General features: G+C 39.1%; 1 protein-coding gene and 1 pseudogene across 2 annotated transcripts in view; one reads left to right on the top strand and one right to left on the bottom strand.

The window, feature by feature from the left end:
• The window catches only part of AVEN (apoptosis and caspase activation inhibitor), a 204,578-nt gene that overhangs the window by 9,869 nt on the left and 177,835 nt on the right, over positions 1–16,874 (bottom strand). The gene's annotated exons all lie outside the window — the stretch shown is intronic.
• Positions 13,794–16,687, top strand: LOC306655083 (exocyst complex component 5-like; annotated as a pseudogene). The gene is made up of 2 exons: positions 13,794–15,568; positions 15,684–16,687. The product of its transcript is annotated as an exocyst complex component 5-like (transcript).

The following is a 16,874-nucleotide window of genomic DNA, read 5'->3' as shown; positions in this document are numbered from 1 at the left end:
CATGACTTTGAAGAGATTGCAGAATGGCCTTGTGTACTTAATACAATATCCTCAAATAAGATGAAAGCAAAGATCAAGCCTGTTAATAGCCTGCATGACAATCAAATCCCATAATATTCGACTTTGCAGATAAGAATATACCAGGTCTACTAAATCCAGGGATTGCTTATTAAGAAGGTAATTTGGAGAACCCACTTTTAAAAAGGGAGATAGTAAAACTGATTTACAGTGAGAGCTCACATTTTCCTTACAGGACAAAGGCCTCCCATCATTCTGTCCCAGGAGCGGTGTTCAAATTGGGTGTGCACACAGGAAGGCCAAGATGGTGAGGCACTGCTGTTGTATTCTGAAAGCTAACCTCATTGTTCTATAGACAACTTGGATCATTTCTACAGTCAAAATAAAAGATTTTTTAAAAATCCAGTAATTGTGTGAAGCGACATATATATCAAAAAATTAGAAAAAAATATGTAAGAGGGCTGTGGCTGTGGCTCAGTGGTACAGTGTTTGTCTGGCATGTCCAAGGCACTGGGTTTGATCCTCAGCACCACATAAAAATAAATAAATAAAGCTAATGTATCCATCTACAACTAAAAAATATTTTTTAAAAAATAAGTAAGAGTTGGAAGCAATGCTAAGTGTACTTCCGAAATATTCAAAAACATTTCAAGCTTGATACTGTGCTCCAATTTCTGGAATTCTCACAATACCACTCCTGACCACTGAACAAACCTCTAGGTCTAGGGGTTGCTGAGCCTTCACCTGGTCAGTTACTGAGACGATGACAAGCCTAACTGCTGAAGGCCAGCATTGCCTCACCAGTACTCTATTCTGGCAGAGATAATCAAACAGTACATTGCTCCTCTACCTACCACCATTGAAAATTGGCTCTACTGAGTATGCTGAATATTGCAAATGTGTGGTATGTATGTGAGCCCATCTAATAGCTGGAAGAGGTAAGAAATCAGAAGATCTGTATACTGTCAAAACTAAACCTGGCTACTAAAAACTTTATAATAAAATTTCAAAAAAGTTCTTGAAATTTCAGATTTTTTTCTTATATCCCAAAAGTCCTTTCTATGACTGTGATATTGGCTTTAACTTCAGCCAAGTATGTTTTAACACTTGACCATTTGACCAACATGTGTTTTGGTGAACGAATATTAAATTAAGTGACATTCTATAAGAACATTTAAATATCAGGTAGATCTATAGGTACCGACAAAGACACCCCTAATCACAAGTGTGCAGGAAAAAAGTAAGTTTTAGGGCCATATGAATAAGATAAGCTAATGTATGTATGTACACACACACACACACACACACACAACTAATTTGCTGGGCACGGTGGCACAGGCATAATTCCAGCAGCTCCAGAGGCTGAGGCAGGAGGATCGTGAGTTCAAAGCCAGTCTCAGCAACAGTGAGGCGCTAAACAACTCAGAGAGACCCTGTCACTAAATAAAAATACAAAATAAGGCTGGGGATGTGGCTCAGTGTTTAAGGGTCCCTGAGTTCAATCCTGGGTAACCCCCCACCCTGAAAAAAATAGTTTATGCATTTAAATGAATCAAGACAATCAATTTTAAGGTTGATTATCTCTCAGAGGGTGGATTAAAGAAAACTTTTCCTTTTGCATAAAATATTTTTCAACTGAATTTTATCTTGAACAAGCACATGTTACTTTTGGAACTGATCCAAAAGTAAGGAAATCTAGGGAGGAAAAAAGCTGAATTTTCTTGAGGACAGAGATACTTTCAGAATGCACTTAGGATAAAATATTCATAGATCACAAGAACCCAGAACATTATTCAATCTAACCCATTGTTCATTCTCACAATGCCAAGAAGAGTCTCAAGTCTAGAGGGGCTCAACACCACATAGGCAGCTGGGGGCTGGACACCAAGACCTTCTGGCTCTTAGCATTTATTATTGTACTAATAAGTTAGTAACTTATTAACTAATAAAGTTCTCTCCACTGCTCCTGCTCTGATTCTCTGAGGTTCTGGAACAAAAACAAATGCTCAATGATTATTTTATATTTGGTATCCTAATGTTTGATATGTTGACATGTGTGAAGACAGGAAAATCTAAACTAAGAAAAGAAATCCTAATTTTAGGAAACCATCTCAGGGGTTTCTTAAATAATGCCTATAGTACTTATAACAATGAGGGGCGTGGTGATGAATGAATGGGAATGAGGTACTGGGATTGAACCCAAGGATGCTCTACCACCAAGCTACATTCCAAGTCCTTTCTCTTTATTTTGAGACAGGTCTCATTAAGTTGCTAAGAGTGGCCTTAAACTTGAGATCCTCCTGCCCCAGCCTTCCTAGTCACGGGTTTATAGGTGTATGCCACCATGAGCTCCAAGTATCTTTATAAGAGAACTCCAAGTATTCCAATAATGACAATGTTTGTGGAAGCAAGGGGATATACCAACGCCATCCCTGTATTTATAATATCCTGGGATAGAATGAGAACTCTAACTTCTCAAACTCATTTAACATGTGTCTTATGAACACAGAACTTGCTAGAATTCCAAAAGCTACCATCTTGTGATAGACAACATTGCTTTCACTTTTAAGCTTACCCTTTCAGCACCATCAGCAAATAAAAGCTTCACATCAAACAAAGGCACTGAACCGAAAAGCCTCTGGGGCATTCAGATGGGACCATCAGGAAAAATCTTTCTCTCACAAAAAAAGATTGGTGTTTGGACAGTTAGGTCAAGTGTACATGGAGAGTGACTGTGAAAGGTGGAAAATCTGCCCAAGTCTCATACCCAGTTCCTATCATTTGGAACTGGCAAGTTCCATAATTCATATCCTTCTTGGCTTCAGATCTTTTAACCATAGAGAATCGAACCAGAGCCCTGTGGAGCTTCCCACCTCTAGGAAGCAAGAGTATGTAAACTAGTTCTGGGTAAGTACTTCTTTTAACCTCCGTTTTCCAGGCTCCTCTGTATCATGATCGCCCTTTACCTCACAGTCCCTAGGATATGCCCTCAGCCAGCTTACAAGTGTCTGAGAAAACACAAATGAACTGCAGAGGCTGACAAAGTCCATAGAAATACACCCAGTCACCACAACACTGCCACAGAAAATGAGACGTTCCATTTCTCCTCCCTGAAGTTCCCTGTTCTCATCTAAAGAGTAATACTTGGAAGGTCAAGGTGGATCCTAAGTCCACAGTCTGACACAGATCAATCCAGAGAAGATCCAAGTTCAGCCTATAGGACACAAAAATCCTCACCACTCCCAATTTCTAACTTCTAAGAATAAGCCCTGTTAGATGTGGATTGTCCTTCACTTGAATTTTAACCTAAAACAAAGCACACCCAACACTGTCTTTGTGAGGAAGACTATACAAGCTGCTATGGTGGCTATTTTAGAAGTTAGTTGAGCTAAAAGAACAACAGAGGTAATAAAAATCTCTTGGCCTACTTAACAGTGATTCGTAACTAGCTTTCTCACCAGCTGTGGGGTCCCAAAGGCCCCTAAGCATCAAATATCCACATTGAGCTTTACATGATAGGATGTGCCTATCTTCCCAATGCCCCTAAAAAAGCTGTTTCTCATGTGCATGGAGTATGTGGAGGGAAAAGCCAGATACACTCAGGTAGGAGAAAAAGGGTTCTAGGCTTTATGAGACCAGGATGATGCTGGCATTCTGGAATTTAGAATGTAACGATTCTCACCCAAGCAGTTGATGAATATTCTGTGCTCACCCTGCAGTCCTACATGCAATCCAGCACAATTTCTCAGATCAATCATTTTCAGAAGGAGGCTAACATCAAACCCTGACACAGAACTCCATTATAATAAAAAATAATTTGACAAAGCTGAACAAACAAGAGAATGAATATATCCATCTTCAGATGCACAATGAAGTCATAAGATCTTAGAACTTTCTGTAGTAGGGAATGTCAGTTAGGACTGAGTCTGGCTGCATTTAATAAAGACTGGATAACCACTGCAGACAAGATACAAGGTTGCATCTCTGTCAGTTAAATGATGTTCAGAGTTGGGCAGTCAAAGGTATCACTATGCTCTGTCCTGCCAGGGGAGGCCCTTCTCACCATGGTCCAAGATGACAGCCAGAACCCCTGCTATCCCATCAAATTCCAGACTCAGAGAGAAGAGAGAAGAAAAAGGGGGCTAAAGTCTACACCATCTGTTGTTTCCCAGAAGGCACAACAGATCATTTGCACTTATTTCTGTTTGGGCCAGAACTATATCACATAGTTTTATTGAGCCATAAAGTATGCAGGATACAATTTTTTCCAGGTGGCCATGTGCTAAGAATCAGGGGTTCTATTATCAAGGAGAAAAAGGAGAATGAATATGAGATGGGGGGGCAATACTCCCCAGATTCGTTAGGAGGAGGTTCTGTTCAGGATTTGGTGAGATAAGGGTAAACTTTGAGGGTGGGGAATGTGCTCATTAAATCATGAGCTGCTTCCCGGTCATTTTAATGAAATTCTGTGACATTTAAACTTTTAAAATTTTATATAACATGCCTTTCAAAAAACTTTTTTCCCCCCAATTCTGATTTGGGTAAGTGTGGAGCAAGATTCTAATTTTCAGCAAAATCCAAGACTGTTTACTACCATTCCAGGGGAATAACATTTCCTGCTCTCCTTGCTCTTAAAACCCAGGTTGAACAAGATAAGAACTATGTGAGATGGGGGGAGGCATTAAATTCTTTCCCTAAAGCTTTAAAAGCCCTTTTCCTTTTATTAATTTTACACACACACATACACAAGGACATGCTCATGATGCTGATTTACTTAGAAAAACTTTAATCTACCTGAAATCTTAGTCATCTTTCATTTCTAACTTATCTGACATTCAACATGCTGATTTGGCTGGTTATCTCAGTTGGTAAAAACCATTCCACAAATTATTAAACAGTTCAGGTGCAATGTCTATAGCACACTGCCCACCAGAACTACCAATCAATGATCTCACAACTGTGCACAATTTATTTCCTGAGAGCAGATGAGAAATAAGCACTTAGCTGTAAGAGGGGGAAAATAATGCATCATAATAGCAACAAAAACTTCAAAAGAATTGTCAAGGCCTACATGAAGAAAAACATGAAACTATACAATTGTGTTCCTATGTTCCAATGATGAATCTGCTGAAAGAGAAATTAGGAAGATGATCCCATTCATGTGAAATGTCAAGGCCTATATGAAGAAAAATATAAAATACACAGAAGATTCTTGTTTATTCATCTGACAAAAATTTACTAAGAACCAAACTGTTATGGTTTGAGTGTGAGTCATCCCCCAAAGCTAATGAATGAGAAAATGCAAGAAGGTTTAGAGGGAAAATGATTGGGTTGTGAGAGCCTTAACCCAATCGCAGATTAAATGCCTGATGGGGTTAAATGAGTGGTAACTGAAGGCAGGTAGGATGTGGCTGGAGGACATGAGGCATTGAGGACATGCTTTGAGGGTACATATTTGTATCTGGTAAGTGGAGTCTCTCTGCTTCCTAATCATCACTTGAGCTGCATCCCTCTGCCACAATCTTCTGCCATGATATCCTGCCCCACCTGGCATCCCAAGGAATGGAGCCTGCCATCTATGGACTGAAACCTCTGAAACTGTGGGCCCTTAAATAGACTTTTCTTCCCTTAAAATTGTTCTGGTCAGGTTTTTTAGTCACAGCAGCAAAAAAGGTGACCAAAACAGAAACTGGTACTGAGAAGTGGGGTCATTGCTGTGACTAACATGACCATGTAGTTCATAAGTTTTTGAAGCATTTTGGAATTGGTGGGAGAAATTTTGAGATGGTTAGCAGGGCAAGTTGGAAATGCTTTAGACTGTTGTAAGCAGAGCTTAATGGCTTATGCATGTGGGAGATCAGAAGACCAGACTGCCAGTAGAACCATGGACAGTGAAGACAGGGCTCAAAAGGGTTTAGAGGAAAAGGAGGACACTACTGGTAACTGGACTAGGGGTTGAGAAGTTACCTGCATTTTGCCCATGTCCTGCAACTTGTTGTGAGGCTGATTTTATTTATTTATTTATTTATTTTTAATTTTTTTCATAAAGTAGTAGACTTATTCTATAGAACTTTACATTTTTAAGAATAGCAAATAGTTCTAAGTCTTGCAATGTTAATTAATTTATGCTTTTATGGATAGTCAAGTAACTTCTCTGCACTGATAGATCAAAAATTTAGCAAACTAACAGAATTCTTATTTATCCCGATAGTATTTCATTATTTTTTTTTTTTAGTTTTCATGGTATTTTAAAAATTATTATTATTTAAAAAAGTGGGATACATGTTGTTTCTCTACTTGTACATGGAGTCAAAGCATACCATTTGTGTAATCATAAATTTACATAGGGCAATGTTGTTTGATTCATTCTGTTATTTTTTCCCTTCCCCCCACCCCTCTTTTCCCTGTATACAGTCCTTCCTTCCTCCATTCTTACCACACTCCTTATCCCTAACCCTAAACCTAACCCTAACACTAACTCTAACCCCTACTACCCCCCATTATAGGTCCTCATCCGCTTATCAGCGAGATCATTCGTCCTTTAGGTTTTTGAGATTAGCTTATCTCACTTAGCATATTCTCCAATTTCATCCATTTGCCTGCAAATATCTTAATTTTATCATTCTTCATGGCAGAGTAATATTCCATTGTATATATATGCCACAGTTTCTTTATCCATTCATCAACTGAAGGGCATCTAGGTTGGTTCCACAATCTGGCTATGGTGAATTGAGCAGCTGTGAACATTGATGTGGCTGTATCTCTGTACTATGGTGATTTTAAGTCCTTTGGGTATAGGCCAAGGAGTGGGATAGCTGGGTCAAATGGTAGTTCCATTCCAAGCTTTCTGAGGAATCTCCATACTGTTTCCACAGTGGCTACACTAATTTGCAGCCCCACCAGCAATGTATGAGTGTACCTTCTCCCCCACATCCTCGCCAACACCTATTGTTGCTTGTGTTCTTGATAATCGCCATTCTAATTGGGGTGAGATGAAATCTTAGGGTAGTTTTGATTTGCATTTCTCTTATTACTAGAGATGTTGAACATTTTTTCATATATCTGTTGATTGCTTGTAGATCTTCTTCTGTGAAGTGTCTATTCATTTCCTTAGCCCATTTGTCGATTGGATTATTTGCCTTCTTGGTGTAGAGTTTTTTGAGTTCTTTATAGATTCTGGAAATTAGCACTCTATCTGAAGTATGAGTGGCAAAGATATTCTCCCACTCTGTAGGCTCTCTCTTCACATTACTGATAGTTTCCTTTGCTGAGAGAAAGCTTTTTAGTTTGAATCTATCCCAGTTGTTGATTCTTGCTTTTATTTCTTGTGCTATGGGAGCCCTGTTAAGGAAGTCTGATCCTAAGCCAACAAGTTGAAGGATTGGACCTACATTTTCTTCTATAAGATGCAGGGTCTCTGGTCTGATTCCGAGGTCCTTGATCCATTTTGAGTTTTGTGCAGGGTGAGAGATAGGGGTTTAATTTCATTCTGTTGTATATGGTTTTCCAGTTTTCCTAGCACCATTTGTTGAAGAGGCTATCTTTTCTCCATTGCATATTTTTGGCACCTTTGTCTAGTATGACAAAATTGTATTTATTTGGGTTTGTGTCCATGTCCTCTATTCTGTACTATTGATCTACCTGTCTATTTTGGTACCAATACCATGCCGTTTTTGTTACTAATGCTTTGTAATAGAGTTGAAGATCTGGTATTGCGATTCCCCCTGCTTCGCTCTTTCTACTGAGGATTGCTTTAACTATTCTGGGTTTTTATTCAATGAATTTCATAATTGCTTGCTCTATTTCTGTAATGTACGTCATTGGGATTTTAATTGGAATTGAATTGAATCTGTATAGCACTTTAGGTAGTATGGCCATTTTGACAGTATTAATTCTGCCTATCCAAGAACATGGGAGATCTTTCCATCTTCTAAGGTTTTCTTTAATTTCTTTCTTTAGTGTTCTGTAGTTCTCATTGTAGAGGTCTTTCACCTCTTTTGTGAGATTGATTCCCAAGTATTTTATTTTTTTCCATGCTATTGTGAATGGGGTAGTTTTCCTAATTTCTCTTTCTGAAGATTCATCACTTATGTATAAAAATGCATTGGATTTATGAGCATTGATCTTGTAACCTGCTACTTTACTGAATTCACTTATGAGTTCTAAGAGTTTTCTGGTGGAATTTCCAGGTTCCTCTAAATACATAATCATGTCATCAGCAAACAGGGATAGTTCGAATTCTTCTTTTCCAATTCGTATCCCTTTAATTTCTTTGGTTTGTCTAATTGCTCTGGCTAGAGTCTCAAGAACGATGTTGAACAGAAGTGGTGAAAGAGGGCATCCCTGCCTTGTTCCAGTTTTTAGGGCAATTGCTTTCAGTTTTTCACCATTTAGGAATGATATTGGCCATGGGCTTAGCATAGATGGCCTTTACAATGTTAAGGAATGTTCCCACTATCCCTATTTTTTCTAATGTTTTGAGCATGAAGGGATGCTGTATTTTATCGAACGCTTTTTCTGCATCTATTGAAATAATCATGTGATTCTTAACTTTTAGTCTATTGATAGGGTGAATGACATTTATTGATTTCTGGATGTTAAACCAACCTTGCATCCCTGGGATAAAACCCACTTGATCGTGGTGCACTATCTTTTTAATATATTTTTGTATGCGATTTGCTAAAATTTTGTTGAGAATTTTTGTGTCAATGTTCATTAAGGATATTGGTCTGAAATTTTCTTTCCTTGATGTGTCTCTGTCTGGTTTAGGTATCAGGGTGATATTGGCTTCATAGAATGAGTTTGGGAGGGTTCCCTCCTCTTCTATTTCATGGAATACTTTGAGGAGTATTGGAATGAGCTCTTCTTTAAAGGTTTTGTAGAACTCGGCTGAGAACCCATCTGGTCCCAGACTTTTCTTTGTTGGTAGGCTTTTGATGACCTCTTCTATTTCATTGCTTGAAATTGATTTATTTGTGTATGTCCTCCTGGTTCAGTTTAGGTAATTCATATGTCTCTAGAAACTTGTTGATGTCTTCAAGGTTTTCTGTTTTGTTGGAGTACAGATTTTCAAAATAGCTTCTAATTATGTTTTGTATTTCACTCGTGTCTGTTGTGATATTTCCTTGTTCATTCCGAATTTTAGTAATTTGAGTTTTCTCCCTCTTTCTCTTTGTTAGTGTGGCTAAGGGTTTATCAATTTTGTTTATTTTTTCAAAGAACCAACTATTTATTTTGTTAATTTTTCCGATTGTTTCTTTTGTTTCAATTTCATTGATTTTGGCTCTGACTTTATTTCCTGTCTTCTACTACTTTTGGTGTTGGTCTGCCCTTCTTTTTCTAGGGCTTTGAGCTGTAGTGTTAAGTTGTTTATTTGTTGATTTCTACTTCTTTTGTTGAATGCGCCCCAGGAAATAAATCTTCCTTTAAGTACTGCTTTCATAGTGTCCCAGAGATTTTGATATGATGTGTCTTTATTCTCGTTTACTTCTAAGAAATTTTTTTTATTTCCCTCCTGATGTCTTCTGTTATCCATTCATCATATAATAGTGTATTATTTAATCTCCAGGTATTGGAGAAGTTTCTGTTTTTTATTCTGTCATTTATTTCTAATTTCAATCCATTATGATCTGATAGAGTATAAGGTAGTACCTCTATTTTCTTGTATTTGCTAACAGTAGCTTTGTGGCATAAAACATGGTCTATTTTAGAGAAGGATCCATGTGCTGCTGAGAAGAAAGTGTATTCGTTCTTTGCTGGATGGTATATTCTATATAAGTCGGTTAAGTCTAAATTGTTGATTGTTATTGAGATCTATGGTTTCTTTGTTCAATTTTTGTTTGGAAGATCTATCCAGCAGTGAGTGAGGTGTGTTAAAATCGCCTAGTATTGTTGTGTTGTGGTCTATTTAATTTCTGGAATTGAGAAGGATTTGTTTGACGTACATGGATGAACCAATGTTCAGGGCATAGATATTTATGATTGTTATGTCTTGCTGATTTATGCTTCCCTTAAGCAGTATGTAATGTCCTTCTTTATCCCTTCTGACTAGTTATGGCTTGAAGTCCACATTATCTGAAATGAGGATGGATACTCCAGCTTTTTTGCTGTGTTCGTGTGCATGGTATGTTTTTTCCCATCCTTTTACCTTTAGTCTATGGGTAGCTCTTTCTATGTGATGAGTCTCTTGCAAGCAGCATATTGTTGGATTTTTCTTTTTAATCCAATCTGCCAGTCTATGTCTTTTGATTGATGAGTTCAGGCCATTAACACTCAGGATTATTACTGTGATATGATTTGTATTCCCTGTCATTTGACTCATTTTTGTTTTTTGTCATGATTTGGTTTCTCCTTTACTTGGCTATTCCTTTAGGCTAGTTCCTCCCGTTGCCGATTTGCATCGTTGTTTTTCATCTCTTCCTCATGGAATATTTTGGTGAGATTGTTCTGTCATGCCGGCTTTCTTTTTGTAAATTCCTTTAGCTTTTGTTTATCATGGAAGGATCTTATTTCATCGTCAAATCTGAAAGTAAGTTTTGCTGGGTGTAAGATTCTTGGTTGGCATCCGTTTTCTTTCAGGGCTTGGTAAATGTTGTTCCAGGCCCTTCTAGCTTTTAGGGTCTGGATTGAAAAATCTGCTGATATTCTTATTTGTTTCCCCCTGAATGTAATTTGATTCTTTTCTCTCGTGGCCTTTAAAATTCTGTCTTTATTTTGTATGTTAGGTATTTTCATAATAATGTGCCTTGGTGTGGGTCTGTTGTAATTTTGTATATTTGGAGTCCTATAAGCCTCTTGTACTTGGTTTTCCATTTCATTCTTCAGATTTGGGAAATTTTCTGATATTATTTCATTGAATAGATTGTTCATTCCTTTGGTTTGTTTCTCTAAGCCTTCCTCAATCCCAATAATTCTTAAATTTGGCCTTTTCATGATATCCCATAATTCTTGTTGATTCTGTTCATGATTTCTTACCATCTTCTCTGTTTGTTCAACTTTGTTTTCAAGGTTAAATATTTTGTCTTCAATGTCTGAGGTTCTGTCTTCCAGGTGTTCTATCCTATTGGTTATGCTTTCTATGGAGTTTTTAACTTGGTTTATTGTTTCCTTCATTTCAAGGATTTCTGTTTGTTTGTTTTTTTTCAGTATCTCTAATTCTTTATTGAAATGATCTCTTGCTTCCCGTATTTGCTCCTTTAACTGTTGATTGGTGCGATCATTTAATGCCTGCATTTGCTCTTTCATCTCCTCCTTCAATGCCTGAATTTGCTCTTTCATCTCCTCGTTTGCTTCCCTGATTGTTTTAATTATGTACATTCTGAACTCCCTTTCTGACATTTCTTCTGTTGTGCTGTCATTGGGTTTTATTGATATAGTATCTAGGTTTGTTTGGGACATTTTCTTCCCGTTTTCTCATATTGGTCAGACGTCAGTGGGACTCTGTGATATTGCAGATTTCCTCTATTGGCTTATAGTGTCCCTGTAGATTTCCAGTGTTTCACCTCCCAGCCTTCAGTAGCCTGAAGTCTTGGAGAAACTTGATAATGCAGTGCTTCCGAAGAAAGCTGCCCCTAGCCCGCTACTGGTTCCAGGGCTTGTAGCTGGCTCTGTGTGCAAAGGCTCTCACTGGGGGGGCCTGATCCAAGAAGCCGGCCGTGGGGGAGGATCCCACCGCAGGAGTGCGCAGGGCTGCCTGGGGAAGACTCTAGCTGCCCTGCCCTACTCTGATAAGCTGCCCAAATCTGGGCCTGCTGCCCGGGCTGAGCTTCCCCAGGTGGGGGAGACTCACCCCTTGGCTCTATTTTAGTCCGAGTCTCTAAATGCCTCCCCTTCTTGAATCCTGGGTTCTGGAGCGACTAGAGATGCAGTCACCCTCTAGTCTGCCATCTTGGATCGCCCTGAGGAAAAAGCCTCAAGGCTGATTTTAAAAGCAAGGGACTTCTTAATCTGGTGGAAGAAATTTCTAGGCAGCATAGCAATCAGGTAGTGGCATGGATATTACTTGTGGCTTTTACCAAATATATTGTGACATTCAGGAGCAGAAAGCAGAACAGAAATATTTGAAAAACTTGGACAAGAAAGGCAGGAGTAAAACTGACGCTAAGTAAGCTACAATTGTAAAAGACATTACTGCCACTAACGAAATGGTAAAGACTTTCCTAAGAGATAGTAAGAAACATGGCTGAGGGCATCTCAGGCAAGACCACGCCCATCTCAGGCTCAAGAGAGTAAAGGTGAAAAACTCTTGAGAGGAGACCACTGGGGAATCCTTGCAGTGGAGCTTAGGCAGTTTTTTCAGCCTGCTCACTCATCCGGACACTCAGAGGCTATATTACAGAAAGGGTCCCTGAATGTTAACTGCCTGAGATGGCAGCAGATCTTGGCATCAACCACATGATGCTGGTTCTGCAGGAATGCAGGATGTTGGAATTAGGGGTTTTTGAGGCTTCCGGAGGCCAGGCAAAGTGCAGCAGAGTCAGAGGCCCTGCAGGCACTCCTGGGAGGGAGATGTGCAGAGATTTGAGAAGAAAGCCGAGGCTGCAGTGGAGATGCCAAAATTAAGAAATACCAGTACCAAGGAGCATTTGCTGAGGAAATCTACAGGAATCGAGCAGAGAGACAAGCCAACAGGAGCCACTTGGGCTGCAACCAACAAGGCCACAGGAATGGAGCTACACAAGCCTGCTGAACAGAACATCACCATGCCATGTGCCCTAGAAACCAAACGTGGAACTACTATTTGTTTGCCCTGTTGGATTTTGGCCTTGCTTTGGTCCAGTCCCCTCTTTCTATGCCCCTGTTTTTCTGAATGGAAACTGGTTTTAATTTTACATCAGCTCACAATGTAAGATTGCCTTGAGTCTCAAGGAAGACTTTGGACTTGAACCTTTGGGCAATCGTGAACTGTTGAGACTATGGGGACTCTTGGGAATGAACAAAATGTATTTTGCATTGTGATTTGTGAACTTTTGGGGGCCAGGGGTGGAATGTTGTGGTTTGGGAGAGTGATATTCCCCAAAAGCTCATGTGTGAGACAGTGTGAGGGGACTCAGAGGAGAAATGATTGGCTTTTGAGAGCCTTAACCCCATCAGTGAATTAATCATCTGATGGGATTGAAGGGTAACTGAAGGCAAGTTACTGGAGCAGGTGGGAATTGGAGGTGTGCTTTTGGGGTATATATTTTGTATCTGGTGAGTGGAATCTCTGCTTCCTGATCACGTGAGATGCTTCCCTCTGCACGCTCTTCTGCTAGGTTGTTATGCCTCACCTTGAGCCCTGAGAATGGCTGTCTGTGGACTGAGACTTCTGAAACCATGAGTCCTTAAATAAACGTTTCCTCCTCTATGTTTGTTATGGTCAGATTTTCAGTCACCAGCAGTGAAAAAGTTGACTAAAATACGAACCTTCTACTAAGTACTAAAAGTATAAAACTGAATAGCTAGTGGCCACCTTTTAGTGAGTTCACAATTAGAGGTAAGCAATTGCAGAGCATATAATGACAGGCACAAAGGCTTATTTACAGGCACACTGTATGTGGTGGGGGAGATAATTAAATTAAGCTGGGGCCAAGGCAGATGAGGATTCCTAGAAGAGGTGATGCCTGATTTGAAGGATGGTACATTTATCCAGGCAAAACACTGAAATTATAACCAAGGACAGAGCAAAATTCAGAAAGGAAAACATGCAGTTATCGTGGGAACCTGCAAACAGTCTGGTGTTCCTAGAACATAAAATTTGAGGGCGTAGAGTTCCACTTCCGGCGTATGAGGCGGTGACAATGGGAGCGGCGCGGGCGGCGCCGGGAGGCAGCTCACAGGCGTCTGCGGCATTGCTTCATGGCCGTTCTCTCGCCCCGGCTGGGCTATGTGAGGACTGGGGAAACCCGTGGCGGCTCGGAGCCGGAGCTGGCAAGCCGAGCGGGGACCTGTGCGCGGCGCCGCTGAGGCGCAGCATGTGAAGAGGAGACGGCATCCAGCACAGGGCGAGCCTCTCAGCCGGCCGGGATGGCCACGACGGCCAAGCTGTTCGAGGAGCCTTTCGTGGCAGATGAGTATATTGAACGTCTTGTATGGAGAACCCCGGGTGGAGGTTCTAGAGGTGGACCTGAAGCTTTTGATCCTAGAGACTATTAGAAGAATTTGTAAATCATATTCAAGAACTCCAGATAATGGATGAAAGGATTCAAAGAAAAGTAGAGAAATTAGAGCAACAGTGTCAGAAGGAAGCCAAGGAGTTTGCCAAGAAGGTGCAAGAGCTCCAGAAAAGCAATCAGGTTGCCTTCCAACATTTCCAGGAACTGATGAGCATACTAACTATGTAGCAACCAAAGTCTGTCACCTTGGAGACCAGTTGGAGGGGGTAAACACGCCTAGACAACGGGCAGTGGAGGCTCAGAAATTGATGAAATATTTTAATGAGTTTCTAGATGGAGAATTGAAATCTGACGTTTTTACAAATTCTGAAAAGATTTTCAGAAGTAAAATCAAAAATTGCAAGTAAATACCATGATTTAGAATGCCAACTAATCCAGGAGTTCACCAGTGCCCAAAGAAGAGGTGAAATATCCAGAATGAGGGAAGTAGCAGCAGTTTTACTTCCTTTTAAGGGCTATTCCCATTGTGTTGATGTTTATATAAAGCAGTGCCAGGAGGGTGCCTGCTTGAGAAATGATATATTTGAAGATGCAGCGATACTTTGTCAAGGAGTGAACAAGCAAGTTGGAGATATTTTTAGTAATCCAGAAACAGTACTGGCTAAACTTATTCAAAATGTATTTGAAATCAAACTACAGAGTTTTGTGAAAGATTAGCTAGAAGAATGTAGGAAATCGGATGCAGAGCAATATCTCAAAAGTCTTTATGATCTATATACAAGAACCACCAATCTTTCCAGCAAGTTGATGGAGTTTAACTTAGGTACTGATAAACAGACTTTCTTGTCTAAGCTTATCAAATCCATTTTCATTTCCTATTTGGAGAACTATATTGAAGTGGAGACTGGATATTTGAAAAGCAGAAGTGCTATGATCCTACAGCGCTATTATGATTCAAAAAACCATCAAAAGAGATCTATTGGCACAGGAGGTATTCAAGATTTGAAAGAAAGAATTAGACAACGTACCAACTTACCACTGGGGCCAAGTATTGATACTCATGGGGAAACTTTCCTATCCCAAGAAGTGGTGGTTAATCTATTACAAGAAACCAAACAAGCCTTTGAAAGATGTCACAGGCTCTCTGACCCTTCTGATTTAGCAAGGAATGCCTTTAGAATTTTTACCATTCTGGTGGAATTTTTATGTATCTAGCATATTGATTATGCTTTGGAAACAGGACTTGCTGGAATTCCATCCTCAGACTCTAGGAATGCAAATCTCTATTTTTTGGATGTTGTGCAACAGGCCAATACAATTTTTCATCTTTTTGACAAACAGTTTAATGATCACCTTATGCCACTAATAAGCTCTTCTCCTAAGTTATCTGAATGCCTTCAGAAGAAAAAAGAAATAATTGAGCAAATGGAGATGAAATTGGATACTGGCATCGATAGGAACTACTATTTCCATTTTACAGATGAGGAAATGGAGACTTAAATAATTTGCTCAAGACCACAGAGATAATGATGGTAGAGCTGGAACTCTAACTCTAAAACCCATGGTCCTAAGGACATTAAATTGTATGATTGGACAAATGAAGCATATCTTGGCAGCAGAACAAAAGAAAACAGATTTTAAACCAGAAGATGAAAACAATGTTTTGATACAATATACTAATGCCTGTGTAAAAGTCTGTGCATATGTGAGAAAACAAGTGGAGAAGATTAAAAATTCCATGGATGGGAAGAATGTGGATACAGTTTTAATGGAACTCGGCGTACGTTTTCATCGACTTATTTATGAGCATCTTCAACAATATTCCTACAGTTGTATGGGTGGCATGTTAGCAATTTGTGATGTAGCTGAATATAGAAAGTGTGCCAAAGACTTCAAGATTCCAATGGTATTACATCTTTTTGATACTCTGCATGCACTTTGCAATCTTCTGGTAGTTGCCCCAGATAATTTAAAGCAAGTCTGCTCAGGAGAACAACTCGCTAATCTGGATAAGAACATACTTCACTCCTTCGTACAACTTCGTGGTGACTATAGATCTGCTCGCCTTGCTTGACACTTCAGCTGAGTTTGAATTTACAAAGAAAGTGTGTTGTACTTCAGCAGGCCTCAGATGATAGAAAGCACAGGAGATTCCTTATGACACAGCCAACATTTTATGGAAAAATGACTGTTTGGAAGAAAACAGCAGCCATACTTATGTTTGAAGTTTCATTTGAAATTTGGACCCCCTAGCTGTATTTTACTTTTTATCTTCTTAAGTTGAATTTTAATTCCATTCTTATTTTATAATTTTCAGATTCTGTAAAACTACATGTCACTGTTTTCATCCTAGAAAATGTTGGTGTCAGAAAGCAAACAAAATTTTACCAGTGTTCTGGTTCTGGTTCTTTAACATATTCCATCTTGAAAATTTACCATCCCATTTTTCATCAGTAATAGGTGAAATATAACAAAACCACATTTATTATTCACCAAATTTTAATGATCTTTTCAGCACTGGCAATTGTTAATCAAATTACTTTAAGTTTTCCTACATAATTTTTTGCCTCTTTCCAAAGATAAACAATAAGCATAATTTGTTTTTTCTGACGTACAACAGTACTATTCCAAGAAAAATGTTATAAACTAAACTAAAATGATAAAATGTTTTATGTAGACTAAGTGAATCAGAATATATCTGATTTCTGGATAAAAGTAAAGTTTACTGTTTTTCTTATTTGGTAAATCTTAAACCAATTCTAG

This window comes from Sciurus vulgaris, assembly GCF_902686455.1.
Source record: "Sciurus vulgaris genome assembly, chromosome: 2".
NCBI lineage: Eukaryota > Metazoa > Chordata > Mammalia > Rodentia > Sciuridae > Sciurus > Sciurus vulgaris.
This window is presented reverse-complemented; position numbering and strand designations above follow the sequence as displayed.